The sequence below is a fragment of the Lathyrus oleraceus genome, chromosome 3 (genome assembly GCF_024323335.1).
Source record: "Lathyrus oleraceus cultivar Zhongwan6 chromosome 3, CAAS_Psat_ZW6_1.0, whole genome shotgun sequence".
NCBI classification, from domain to species: domain Eukaryota; kingdom Viridiplantae; phylum Streptophyta; class Magnoliopsida; order Fabales; family Fabaceae; genus Lathyrus; species Lathyrus oleraceus.
In genome coordinates, this window is record NC_066581.1 from 232,592,069 (window position 1) to 232,606,036 (window position 13,968).

Here is a 13,968-nt window from a genome sequence, read left to right on the forward strand (position 1 = left end):
TTGAAATCATTCATATTTGCACACTTGAAATTACTTTCCAAATTTGGCAAAATGGTGATACATGGGTGCATGGGCGTGTACAAGCCCATGAGGTCATTGCAATAAGTCCACAAATGAATGTTAGATAGTCTGAATTGAGCTTGGATTGCAAGGCAAGTGTGCATTTGGATTTGAAGTTTGATCCTTTCCAAGTGATGTCACCATGTTCATGCCATGCGCAGCCTATGCATTCCTTGTCCAAAATGAATGAATTTGAACTCTTTGGAAAGGTGAGATCAAGAGGAACAACTTTCATGTTCAACACTTTTTTATTTGGAGCTTGGAATTTGGAGAAATTTGAGGTGGAAGTTTGGAAATTTTTGACATATCAATTTTTTTCTAAGTGTCAAGCCATATGTCTCAATATTCCACCTTGCTTTCAAATTGAGCAAGTTATGGCCTTGGGAAGTTGACTTTCAAATTAGGGTTTAGACAAAATGACCTATAATGTTTCAACATAAAAAATGATTTTCCGAGCAAAACTAGCTTTAGGTCTCAATATGAAAGTTGTTTGGAATGTCATTTAGAGTAAGTTTATTCTTGGAATAATTTTCATATGGTGAAAATTGTAGAAGATATGGTCTAGGGAGACCCAGTTTTGATCAGATGAATTCATCGGCCAACCACCATCAACCAACTTGCTAACTTCCAATTATCTTGACTTTCTTGGCTCATGGTAGATCATATATGCATAAGATGATGAATTTTTAAGTGTCCCTTGATAAATTTGATCAATTAGTGAGATAGCTTGTTGGAGAAGTTACTCAAGATACCCAGTCAAACTAGGGTTTCCAAGGCAAATCACTTCCAAACTCTTGAAGAACACTTTATCAATATTACATGTATAGAACATTGAGACTCATATATGATGCTCATAACCATTCTTGAATCAATTCTTGGTTATGCTCTTTGTTCATGAGGGTCTCAAACCATAGATGTGAACTTGATGAATCAATGGAATCATGCCCTTTCTACAAAAGAGTTAGACAAATGCAAAGACATATTTTTGGTATTTTGGTTAGTGAAATGATAAAATACAAGTATGATATAATCATAAAGTGCTTGGTGATCTCTCCCAAAACAAACCCAATGAAATGGGGGTAAGGAGGATGCCAAGATATGATCCCAATGCTAATGCTTATGATGGAATTGCATGAGGGATCTTAGGGTCAAAATTGGGATCTTACAATGGGGATCCATATATGATGTCTATACCCAATATGAAACATCTCTTGATTTATCTCCTTGCATTGAGGGTCTCAAACCCTAGATGTGAGCTTGATAGAGCCTGGGTGGATGCATACACTACCTATAAAAGAAACAAGACTATACATAGACATATTTTTGGTATTTTGGTAAGTAAACAAATAAAAACAAAGTATGATACAATCAAATGTGCTTGGTGATCTCTCCTAATGCAAACCCAATGAATGAGGGGTAAGGAGGATGCCAAGGTGTGATCCCAAAGCCAATGCAAATGATGAAATAGCATGAGGGATCTTAGGGTCAAAATTGGGGTCTTATAGCTGCACCTATTTAAGGACATTCTAACTGAGGATGTGAAGGTTAAAATCTCCGTATCAACTCAGTAGAATGGACTTAAATAATAACATCTAGAAACAAATTTTGGTCCCTAAGAGACCTTATGATGCATATGATATGAATGTTAAAATAATCTTTGCAGGGAATATATTGCCACAAAGGAAAAGAATCTGGAAGAGACCGAAGATCCTCAGAAGCATAATGCATTCCATAAGGAAAACTTACTGGGGAGATAGAGACTCTAGGGATAAAAATTTGTGCGTAGGCCAAGCCACGACTTAAAAACTGTTGGAGACACGAGGGGGGATTTCCATGAAAATAAATCAATGGAAAGACTTGGTTGGGGAACCAGGAAAAATCTGCAGGGGAAATGGGTAGATCAGAACAAAGCTGAAATACTCAATCCAAACAGGGGATGGTGATCTCACTGGTGAAATACGCACTCAAACTCAACTGGGGAAGAATGAACTTCAACAATGGAGTAAAAGAGATGTATTATCTGTTATCGGTTACTTGGTAGAAAGATAATACACTCCGGCAAAGGGACATCCATTACCGGTTAGGGTAAACATATCAAGGATGACTCATTGAGGAAAAAGAGGTGTATCCATTACCGGTTAATGGGTAAGAATAACCTACTGGGGAGAGAAATCAAATAGGATTTACAACTACCGGTTACTGGGAAGAAGACCAAAGAGAGAGTATCTGTCACTAATTAAAGTGAACATATCAAGGATAAACTCAAAGGAAGAATATCCGTCATCGGTTAGGATTAACATATCAAGGATAGTCTACCTAGGGAAAAATAGGAATTACAACTACCGGTTAATGGGTAGAATACCATAAATAGAGAATATTCATCACTAGTTAAAGTGAACATATCAAGGATAGACTTAGCAGGAGAAAGTAGGAATTACAACTACCGGTTACTAGGTAGAAGATCAAAGAGAGAGTATTTGTCACTAGTTAAAGTGAATATATCAAGGATTAACTCTCTAGGGAATAAAAGTAGGGATTACAACTTCCTTTTTACCGGGTAAAAAACCAAAAAGGAAGAATATCTGTCATCGGTTAGGATGAACATATCAAGGATAAACTTATAGGGGAAACGTGAAAATGAATCCACTGGGGAAAACAAAGGAAGTAGATTACATTTTACCGGGTATTGGGAAAAATTAATGTACTCAACATCAAGAAGAATATTACTAGTTACTGGGTAATAGACTCTTGGAGACAAAAAGATCTATCTAGGTAAAAACTAGAAAGAAACGGCCAAACAAGGACTCAACCCAATAAGGATATAACTCAAGGGGAGTGGTTCCATCTAGATAATTAACTAGGGAGGAAACTTAAATAACAACCATCCATGAGGGAATAACTAAGTGGGGAATGAGAAAGGTTAAACTCTTTTTGCTTAAGGGGCTGACACTCTATAATTGAAGGAGGACAGACACACAAAATCTGCATGGGGAAATAATATCACCAAAGCAGGGGATCAGAAGAAAAATTGATGCGATAAAATACACAATGAAATATCTGATGTCGTGTTTATGCATGAATATGCATGTATATGATTATGATTATGCTGACAAGCAGCACAAAGGACACAAATAGCAAAGATTTGAATCATCACTACAACACTCGGCTAATCTCAACAAGATGGAAACACCAACTGGAGAATTTGGTAGGGATGAAAATAAATCATCTACCTCCAAATGAATCGGCTATGGATGGGGAAAGATATGGAGAACATGCTTCTAATCAATCACGACAAACTCTGCAGGAAGAGAGCATTGCTGAAGGATGATCAACCAAACATGCCGAGGACAGAGAAGGATCTGCTGGGGATCCCAAGCTTTCAATATTGCGGACAATTTTAAGTCAACACCATATAAAATGGGAGACAACCTTGCAGGGGACAAAAACAAATACTACTTAGAATCAAACACTACCGGGAAAGAGGGAACTTCTATCAGAAGACAAACTCCGTCGGGGAATACCGGAGGTAAAACTCTAAGTGGGCAATTGAGTAAGATGTTGGGGATACTGAGATCTGAAAGATCAACAAGTTCCTCAATAATCACCAAATTCTTCTCGGAAATTACAAAATAAACCAATTCTAAGGTAAAGATAACCGGAACTGTCATACACATGGGAGAAACTGCCATGGTTATGCAACACAAACAAATGCAAAAGGGGATCTAGCAACCAAATAAAGGTTCCGGATATCCATGGTCAAATCATTCGAATTACAAACTGGGGGATACAAAACATGAGTACCTAAGCTGGGGAGTATGGATCTGCAAAGGGGACCAATCATCAGCTCAACTGGAGATGAGACCCACCTACCCTACAGGGTATAAGAAATCACTCGGGGAGAAACTCAACAATCAAGCTGGGGATAAATGATGAACTTTTGGGGAGGAAAAAAATTACCAAACCAACTGCTTGGGGAAGACCAACGATGCTTCACACTTCAAGACTTACTTGTTCTTAGATTGTTGTTGGCATTCCTTGCTGAAATCGATTATTCTTAAAGTGAATGTTTTTATTATTTTAAGAAAAATAATTATTCATTGATTTATTTCAAAATTATCATCTTAAAAATTCAATTTTAAAACAGAAGTAAATAAGAATAGAAATAATTGGATAAAAGCTCTACTTTATTTAATAAAATGGTAGTCCCTAAATGACGGGACTCCATGGATCTTTACAAAGTTTGAAAATGGTAATTTACATGGAAAAGGGATACATTGAATACAACGATTACTACTTTCCCTACCAAATTTGAAATCCGTTGTGCTCTTGTCTTTGGTTGAGAATGATGAACCAGAACCAAATGATTGCTCAAAACTGTTTCAAATGTCAAGACCGGCCGGATACAGTTACTTGTCACAATCCCTAATTTTTGCCTAGATTTCCCCAAGGTGGGGTACTCAATCTACCGGGATAAGTTTTTCTGTTTTATGTCTCTAATTTTTGCATGGATCTCCCTTTTGGGTTTTCAATCCACCAAGACGCTCATTTTTTCCTAAGCCGCCCTTTCGGGTTTTCAACTTAGCGAGATGTTCTTTTCTTTTTAGGCGAAGTATTTCTTGACTGCATCGACATTCACAGGATGTGTGAACTGCTCACCATCCATAGTTGTAAGAATCAAAGCATCGCCTGAAAAGGCTCTCTTCACAACACATGGGCCTTCATAATTAGGAGTCCATTTTCCCATAGCATTAAGTTTGAAAGATAGAATCTTCTTGAGCACGAGGTCACCTTCTCTGAACACATGAGGCTTGACCTTCTTATCAAAAGCTTTCTTCATTCTTTGTTGATATAACTGACCATGACACATGGTAGTCAATCTCTTCTCTTCAATCAAATTCAGTTGACCATATCTGGTCTGGCACCATTCAGCTTCAATCAACTTGGCTTACATCAAAACACGCAATGATGGGATCTCAACCTCCACGGGGAGCACAACTTCTCATGCCAATATTTGTACGTGATAACCATCTTTTGGATAATCTTCTTGATGTTCTTATTCGTACCTTCAACTGCCCCATTCATCTTGGGTCTATAGGAAGAAGAATTATGATGCACAATCTTGAAGTCTTTGCAAAGAGCTTCCACCATATTATTGTTCAAGTTAGATCTATTATCAGTAATGATCTTACTCGGCACACCATAATAGCATATAATTTGATTCTTGATAAACCTTACAATAACTTGCTTGGTCACATTTGTGTACGATGCCGCTTCAACCCACTTTGTGAAGTAATCAATAGCCACCAAAATGAAATGATGTCCATTCAAAGCTTTGGGCTCAATCATATCAATTCCCTACATGGAGAAGGGCCATTGAAAGGAAACAACGTTCAACAGTGTCGGAGGAACATGAAACTTATCTGTATAAATTTGACACTTGTGGCATTTCTTCACAAACTTGCAACAGTCAGATTCCATTGTCATCCAATAGTAACCCTCTCTTAACATCTTCTTTGCCATAGCATGTCCGTTGGAGTGAGTACCAAAGGAACCTTCATGGACTTCTATCATCAACAGGCCTGCTTCGTGTCTGTCCACGCATCTATGCAGAACTATATCGAAGTTTCTCTTGTAAAGCACATCACCATTCTGGTAGAAGTTGCCAGCTAATCCTCTCAAAGTCTTCTTATCTTTCAAAGATGCCCCAAACGGGTAAGTTTGACTTTGAAGGAAACATTTTATATCAAAATAACAAGGCTTTTCATCTTTGATTTCTTCAACAACAAAAATATGAGCTGGTCTATCAAGACGCATCACAATCAAATTGGGAACTTCGTTCCAAAATTTCACCACAATCATGGAAGCCAATGTTGCAAGAGCATCTTCCATCCGGTTTTCACCTCACTTACCACCCCTTCCCCATGGGGGATATGTAGCAGGTCCTCTAATTGGGAAAATGTAAGGGCATATTCAACGTTAAATAAACGAAACTGGACAACCCCACTAGAGCAGTTTGTGTTGGGTGTAGGATTAAAAATTAATGAGCTCAGGAATTCTAATGTTAGTTGAGCATAGACAGGGTCCTTGAGAGATAGAAAATAATTTAAATTTAACATATCTAGCATATAGTTAACACTATCTTGAATTCCTAAGGCATATAAATAGTGTTCATCGGCGTACCTTGTTGATTCGATCTTTCTGGCGGTTAGAGACGTGTACGTCTCCTCTTGTAATTCGCCTGACTCGCTATTTCTGGACACTATTTCGTATTCCCTCATCTGTGCCATAATGGATTTCACACTCCTTGTGTAATAGTGAGAATAAAGCAAAAGAGGAGAGAAATATGTAAATGAAAGGTATGGTTTGTTGAGGTAATGTTGGTGGTTGGAAAATTAATTGGTAAATAAATTGCATTTACGGTTTTTTATGTCTTGGTCAAAGAGTGGTTGAAAGTGGTTGAATGGCATTAAGGCAATGTCTTGCATGCAAGGGAAAACACCATAAAAGTGATATGAATGGTCAAAATACACAGCCTGCGCGTGCAGGCTTGTGTAGTGGCTTGCGCCACTTTTGGCGTTGGTGGCGGGCGCCACTATGAGCCCTGTGGCGGGCGCCACAACCCTCACATGGGCGCCACAACTGTGTGTGGCAGGCGCCACATGCAGTGTGGTTTCCCATGTGTGTGGCTTTATTTTCTTTGACCATAGAATTTCAATGGAATTTAGTTTACCAATAATATATAGTGTCTGGGAATAAAAAACATGATATAGTGGAATGAAATTTAATCAAAAAATTGACGAACAAAAGAATCGAGTAGACGGGAAATAATGAAATAATTTGTCTACTGGAATAAAAAGGAATGAAATAATTAAATAAATCCCAATGTGTAACAGCAAATAACAACAAAATTCCAAACAAGAAAATAAAATAAAATAAAAGTCAGTAAATCGATAATACTACATCCATAAAGCGAATGAGTAGAAGTGTTGGTAAATGTGATTCAGGTTCTCTGTCACTACATCCATAAAACCGTGGAATTCCATGTGGAAGGTGATCAGTTCGCCTCTCAGATTGGCGACGTCTGTCTGAACAGCTTCGATGGCAGCAGCATGACCGGTGAGAGGTGCAGCAGGTATAACTGGGGCAGGCGATTCAACATCAGAGAGATAATTGTCATGGTGATCATAGATTTGGGGTGGTGGTCCATCAAAATCATAGAGCAAGTTGTTTCTATCATGTACACTCGTCCTAGGGTCTGGCAGGGTAAACAGGTGTACAACTTTATTGTTAATGTGGAAGTCAAACACATTTGTGCCTAGGTTTCTAATGATACCGGTGTTGACACAAAATCGGATCTTCATAGGTCGTATGACCCTGACGAGTGGGTAACGCAATCCCATTTAATGCGCTATCATGGTCACTAAGCCTCCCACTGAGATTAGTCCATAATCTTCTTGTGCAATACCGTACAAATTAGCTATCCTGAATGTAGCAGCGTTAACAGGTCGGGCATGTGATGCACAATACATTATAAATAGTTCGTCTTTGGACACAAAGGTTCTGTTCTTTTCCTTTCCAAATAGGGTGTGAGCTAGGATCTTATGAAAGTAATGAATGGCAGGGTTATGGATGTTCTCTGAATGCATAAGGTCTGGCTCGGGATGGTCGTTTCCTGTGATGCTACCCTAAAAGAGGTCTAATTGATGGTCCACAAGTATGTCTTCCTGGGTAATGGTAAAGGTATCAGGGCCATTAGGAAATCCTAGGAGTTCAGCCATTTCTTTGTGGATGTAGCGGCAGTCATTATCTAACAACCTAAAGGTGATTAGGCCTTTGTTAAATCCCATACCATGGTTTGGCAGGTACACTAGGGAGCTTAGGAATTCTAAAGTCAACCTACTGATAGAACTAAATTTTCTTTTGATAGCAAAGGTGTCACAGCCTAGTTGGTTAATTAGGAACATAACACTGTCTCTTATGAAAGTAATGAATGGCAGGGTTATGGATGTTCTCTGAATGCATAAGGTCTGGCTCGGGATGGTCGTTTCCTGTGATGCTACCCTAAAAGAGGTCTAATTGATGGTCCACAAGTATGTCTTCCTGGGTAATGGTAAAGGTATCAGGGCCATTAGGAAATCCTAGGAGTTCAGCCATTTCTTTGTGGATGTAGCGGCAGTCATTATCTAACAACCTAAAGGTGATTAGGCCTTTGTTAAATCCCATACCATGGTTTGGCAGGTACACTAGGGAGCTTAGGAATTCTAAAGTCAACCTACTGATAGAACTAAATTTTCTTTTGATAGCAAAGGTGTCACAGCCTAGTTGGTTAATTAGGAACATAACACTGTCTCTTATACCTAATTTGGTCATGGTGTGTTCATCTAGGTATAAGGTTAGTGTCATTTCTCTCTAAGCTAGAGCCTTAAAACGTCTCCTTTGAGCTTTGCCTCTGAAGACTATATCCATGTAATATACTTGTTGCATTGTGATAGTCAGTAGCTAGATAAAATCAAGTAGATAATAAGATTAAGTTAGTAATGGTAAATAATACAGAAATGTACGGATTGACTTTATGAGAAATAAATAAAGAAGAAAACAAAGAAATGAAAATTAAGCATTGGTAATAATTATAAATTTGTGATGAAATTAATTAGTTAAAGACAGAGTGTGGGTTGTCTCCCACCAAGCGCTTTGTTTATTGTCGTAAGCTCGACAAAAATAGGATAGGCGTTATTCTTTTGAATGAGCGCGAGGCTCTGCAAGCTTAAGATTTGCAATGAAATCATTGTTATCAATGTTGTGGTAATGTTTCAAACGTTGGCCGTTTACTATGAATGGTTCTCTTGTTTTTCCTTTTATCTTTATTGCTCCATTTGGAAAGATATAGGTGATTTCGAAGGGACCAGACCACCTAGAACGAAGTTTTTCGGGAAAGAGTTTGAGGCGGGAGTTAAACAGGAGTACTTTGTCGCCTTGGTTAAACTCTTTCCTTAATATGCGATTGTCGTGCCATTTTTTTGTTCTTTCTTTATAGGTTCGGGCATTCTCATATGCATCTAGCCTAAGTTCTTCTAGTTCGTGGATATCTAATATTCTTTTCTCTCCTGCGGAAGTATAATTGAGATTAAGGGTATTAATGGCCCAATATGCTTTATGTTCTCATTCTACCGACAGATGACATGATTTTCCATAAAGTAGCTTAAAAGGTGTGGTTCCTATTGGGGTCTTATAAGTTGTCCTATATGCCCACAGGGCTTCTGGTAATTTTGAGGACCAATCTTTCATAGAGGTGGCAATTGTCTTTTCTAAGATTTGTTAGGGAAAAGCTGAAAATAGGATTTACAACTACCGGTTACTGGGCAGAAGACCAAAAGGAGAGAATATGTGTCCCTGTTTAAAGTGAACACATCAAGGATAGACTCAAAGGAAAGGAAATCTGTCACCAATTAAGATGAACATATCAAGGATTGACTTGCCTGGGGATGTTAAGGAGGATACACGTCATCGATTAAGATGAACATATAAAGGATAATCCACCTGAACAAAAAGTAGGAATTACATTTATCCAATGCTGGATAGAATACCATCAAAGAGAATATCCGTCACCGGTTAGGATGAACATATCAAGGATAGACTCCGAGGAGAAGAATAGGGATTACATCTATCAGTTACTGGATAGAAGACCATAAAAGAGGATATTCGTCACCGGTTAAAGTGAACATATCAAGAATACACTCTGCAATAGGAGAAAAGCATGACTTACAACTACTGGTTACTGGGTAGAAGACCGCAAAGAGAAGGAAACCCGTCATCGGTTAGGATGAACAGATCAAGGATTAACTCTCTGGGAAACAAATAGGAATTACAACTATCTTTTTACTGGGCAGAATACCAAAAGGAGAGTATATTTCATCGGTTAGGATGAACATATGAAGGATAAACTCAAAGAAGGGGAAGAAAATATCTGTCATCTGTTAGGATGAACATATCAAGGATATACTTCCTGGGGAAACATGAACAACGAATCCGCTGGGGAGAAAAAGGTTACTTTTGTCGGGTATTAGGAAAGAAGTAACAAACTGCAAACTAAGAAGGATATTACCAGTTACTGGGTAATAAAATCTCAGGGGACCAAAAGCATCTATCTAGGTAAGATCTAGAAAGAAACAGACAATCAAGACTCAACCCAATGAGGACATAACTCAAGGGGAGTGGTTCCATCCAGACAATCAACTAGTGAGGAAACTGAAATAATAATTATCCACGAGGAAATAACTCAGTGGGGAAAGGAGAAAGGTTAAAGTTTTTCTGCTTATGAGGCTGACACTCTACAATTGAAGGAGGACAGACACCAAACTTGTATGGGGTTAAAGTACCACCATAACAGAGAATAAGAATCACAAGAGTGAGTTAACTGGTGAAATGATGCAATAATGAAATTATAGGTGTATATGTATATGTATATGTATATGTGTATATGATGATTATGCTGACAAAATAACCACAAAGAGTACAAAATGTCACAGATTTGAATCATCGATACAATTCTCGGCCAATCCACAAAAGAGGGAAACAACTCCTGGAGAAAAGAGAGATCAACGTCCCAAAGGCTCAAACCTAGCTGGGGAAGGAGGAGACCTGTTGAGGAAAACTGTTATCAACTCTGTGGGGAATTTTAGGTCAACACCATATCAAATGGGAGACAACCATGCAGGGGATAAACATAAATAGCTGCTCAGAAACCAGGAGGAAACTCTGACTGGGAGAGAATCTGATGGCGATTGGTGAGGAAACCAAAGTCCGGCCGGAACCATGCAAACTGTTACGACGAAATGTTCGCACTCTGCTGGAGACCAAATATAAACTCGACCGGGGGATAATCAACCAACTCCGCTGGAGATGATGGAGAAAAACACCGAGTACTGGACAACGCTGTCGGGGATGAAAGAGAAATCGCGCCTACTGCTTGGGGAGAACCAATAATGCTTCACACTTAGGGCTTATTGCTTTCAAACCGCTGTCGATATTCCTTCTAAATGAAATCGATTGCTTAAAATTAACGATTTTATATGTTTAAGAAAACATGACTTTGATTAAAATTTTAGTTTTCAAAATGATCACAATAAAATTTAAAGCTATTTGGCTGAATTAAATGATAACATGAAATAGTATCACATTCTAGGACTCAATTTAATTAAATTATATTATTATTTACTTCAATTTATTTCATTTTATTAGATATTACGCGGTATTTTCTTTCTATTTATCTCAGGTGGTCTATTTGAAGCACAAGTAAAAAAGGAAGAAAAGGAGGTGCAAAAAGGAATGAAAAGAAGCAAATATCAAAAGCCAAAGCCCAGCCCAAAAAGCACAGGCGATGTGCCTGTGACGAGCGTCACAAAGGCTGTGACGAGCGTCACGCTTTGCACACTCCTGTGACGAGCGTCACACATGGTGTGACGGACGTCACACCATTCCCCTATATTTTTGGCACCAAGAACGCAACAGACCACGTTGAAACAGACCACGTTGAAGCTACTTCCACGCTTGACCCTTGGAACGTAAAGACCGTGTACACGGAAAACCCTTGGAAGCAGTTACACAAGTAGTAGTATAAATAGTAGCTTTTTGGAAAGCTCTCGGGTCCACGCTTTTTCCAGATTTCTTTGCCGTTTTTGCTTTTTCGCATTTTTTCTTTTCCAGCAGTACGAGCACATTTTTTACAGCATACCTTTTACGATTTTTATATTGTTTCCCTTGCAATTTCTATTTTCCTTTTTAGCATTTAGTTAATTCTTTTTCGCACAATAGTTTCTACACCGGAAACTATTGTGTACCTTTTACCGGATCTAACCTTACGTTAGAATCTAGTTTTTTTATTCCTTCGCTTTTATTTTTCTATTTGATTGAAGAATTCAAGAACAAATCCAACCGGCCTGTGGTGGAGTGTTCAAGACTGCTATTTAATTTCTCAGGTTCTTTAATTATTGTTTGAATTTATATATGCCCTGTTTTACTGTTTATTTATATTATTTGCCTGAGATGAATCTGTTTATGCATGATAATTATTTAAGTCTGTTTAGCATGTCTGGCTGATTTACTTAGGTATCGGTATGTAAAGTAAGCGGAATGAAGGAATCAAAACCAAATTGGATTAATTAAGTTTAAAATTAAAATCACTCTTTTTACGGTCTCAATTTACAGGTTTAATAACAAGGTTTTTGTACGAAAGTAAGAGACATAAAGAAGTTAAAAGCAATAGAGCGAGAGTTTGAGTTTTTGACTGGACAATGTAAATTGGACATTAATTCTAGATCAGGGCGAGAGCAATTTTTAGAGTTAATTAAATTCTAATCTTTTTCAAAAAGTATTTTTAAAGATTGAATGTGAGGACGAGAGTTAAGCATTTGAATTTAATTATATAACCTAAGTCAACAGAGCGAGAGTTTGAGATAAGGGTGTTTAAGCGATTAGTGTTTTCTTAAAAAGAGTTTCTACGGATCCTATTGTTTTCAAAAAGTGGTTTTTGACTTAACTATAAGTGACTGTTATGTTAATATAAAATCATAGTTTATTCAACAGAGCGAGAGTTTGAGATAAGACTTTTAATCAATAGTGTCAACTGAAAAGATTTATTTTAAAACCAAGAAACCAACAAAGAATTGATTCCCTAATTACGACGAACTACATACCGATATCCGCTTATTAGATATTTATTTTAGATCTTATTTTAGTTTTAGCTTTTCCCCCCAAACAATCAAAGTATTACCTGCCTTAGCTTTACGAAGTAACCTTAGATAACGGTTTATCGATTCTTAAGTCCCTGTGGGATCGATATCTTTTAAAACTACGCGATAGAACTGTGCACTTGCAGTTTGTACCCCAAATTCGACTCATAAAGTCGCGATCAAGTTTTTGGCGCCGTTGCTGGGGACTTTTATTTAGTCGATATCGTAACTCTTCTGTTACGCTGTAGAGACTAAGGCTTTTCTTTTCTTTTCTTTCTTTCATTGATTTGTATGCCACACACTCGCTCACAAGGCGAGCCATTCTACTTACGAATCAACGACATCGAACTATATCTCCGAGTCTTACGATGAATTCGGGAATATCATGCTGCAAACAATCTCCCTCCTGTTGAACTTCCTGATTTCAAAAATATTTTCCCTTCGATACCCGAGATGGCAGAACCAGCTCGTGCTCTTAGAGATTACGCCGCTCCATCGCAAGATGAACCGCATTCAAGCATTGCTCCACCCGCAATCGAAGCAAACAACTTTGAAATCAAACCTTCACTGTTGCAGGAAGTGCAACAGAACCAATTATCTGGAAATCCTACCGAGGATCCAAACCTTCATTTATCCGTATTTGTCCAATACGCTGATACTGTTAAAGCTAATGGTGTCACTTCAGAGGCAATTCGACTTCGTCTTTTTCCTTTCTCATTAAGAGATAGCGCTAGAAGATGGCTTCAATCTCTTCCTTCCAACTCAGTCACCACATGGAACGAGTTGAAGAAAGTTTTTCTTGCTCGATATTTTCCGCCAAGCAAAACAGCTATGTTAAGAGCCCAGATAAATGGATTTAAACAGAAAGATAACGAGTCTCTTTTCGAAGCATGGGAAAGATACAAAGACATGATGAAACTTTGTCCATACCATGGTTTAGAGGACTGGTTAGTAATTCATACCTTCTATAATGGTCTCCTGTACAATACGAGGTTAACAATAGACGCCGCCGCAGGTGGTGCACTGATGAACAAACCTTATGCTGATGCTTACCAACTTATCGAAAGCATGGCTCAAAACCACTATCAGTGGGGAAGCGAACGAACAATGGTAGAAAAACCTCAAACGAAAACTGGCATGTACGAGATAAGTAACCTTGATCATGTTAATGCAAAAGTGG

At 38.2% G+C, this 13,968-nt stretch overlaps 1 non-coding gene across 1 annotated transcript; it reads right to left on the reverse strand.

Annotated features, from left to right (window-relative positions):
- Positions 1-13,619: 13,619 nt before the first annotated feature.
- Positions 13,620-13,726, reverse strand: LOC127133575 (small nucleolar RNA R71). The gene has a single exon (XR_007807530.1). It is a non-coding gene; the product is annotated as a small nucleolar RNA R71 (small nucleolar RNA).
- Positions 13,727-13,968: the final 242 nt, after the last annotated feature.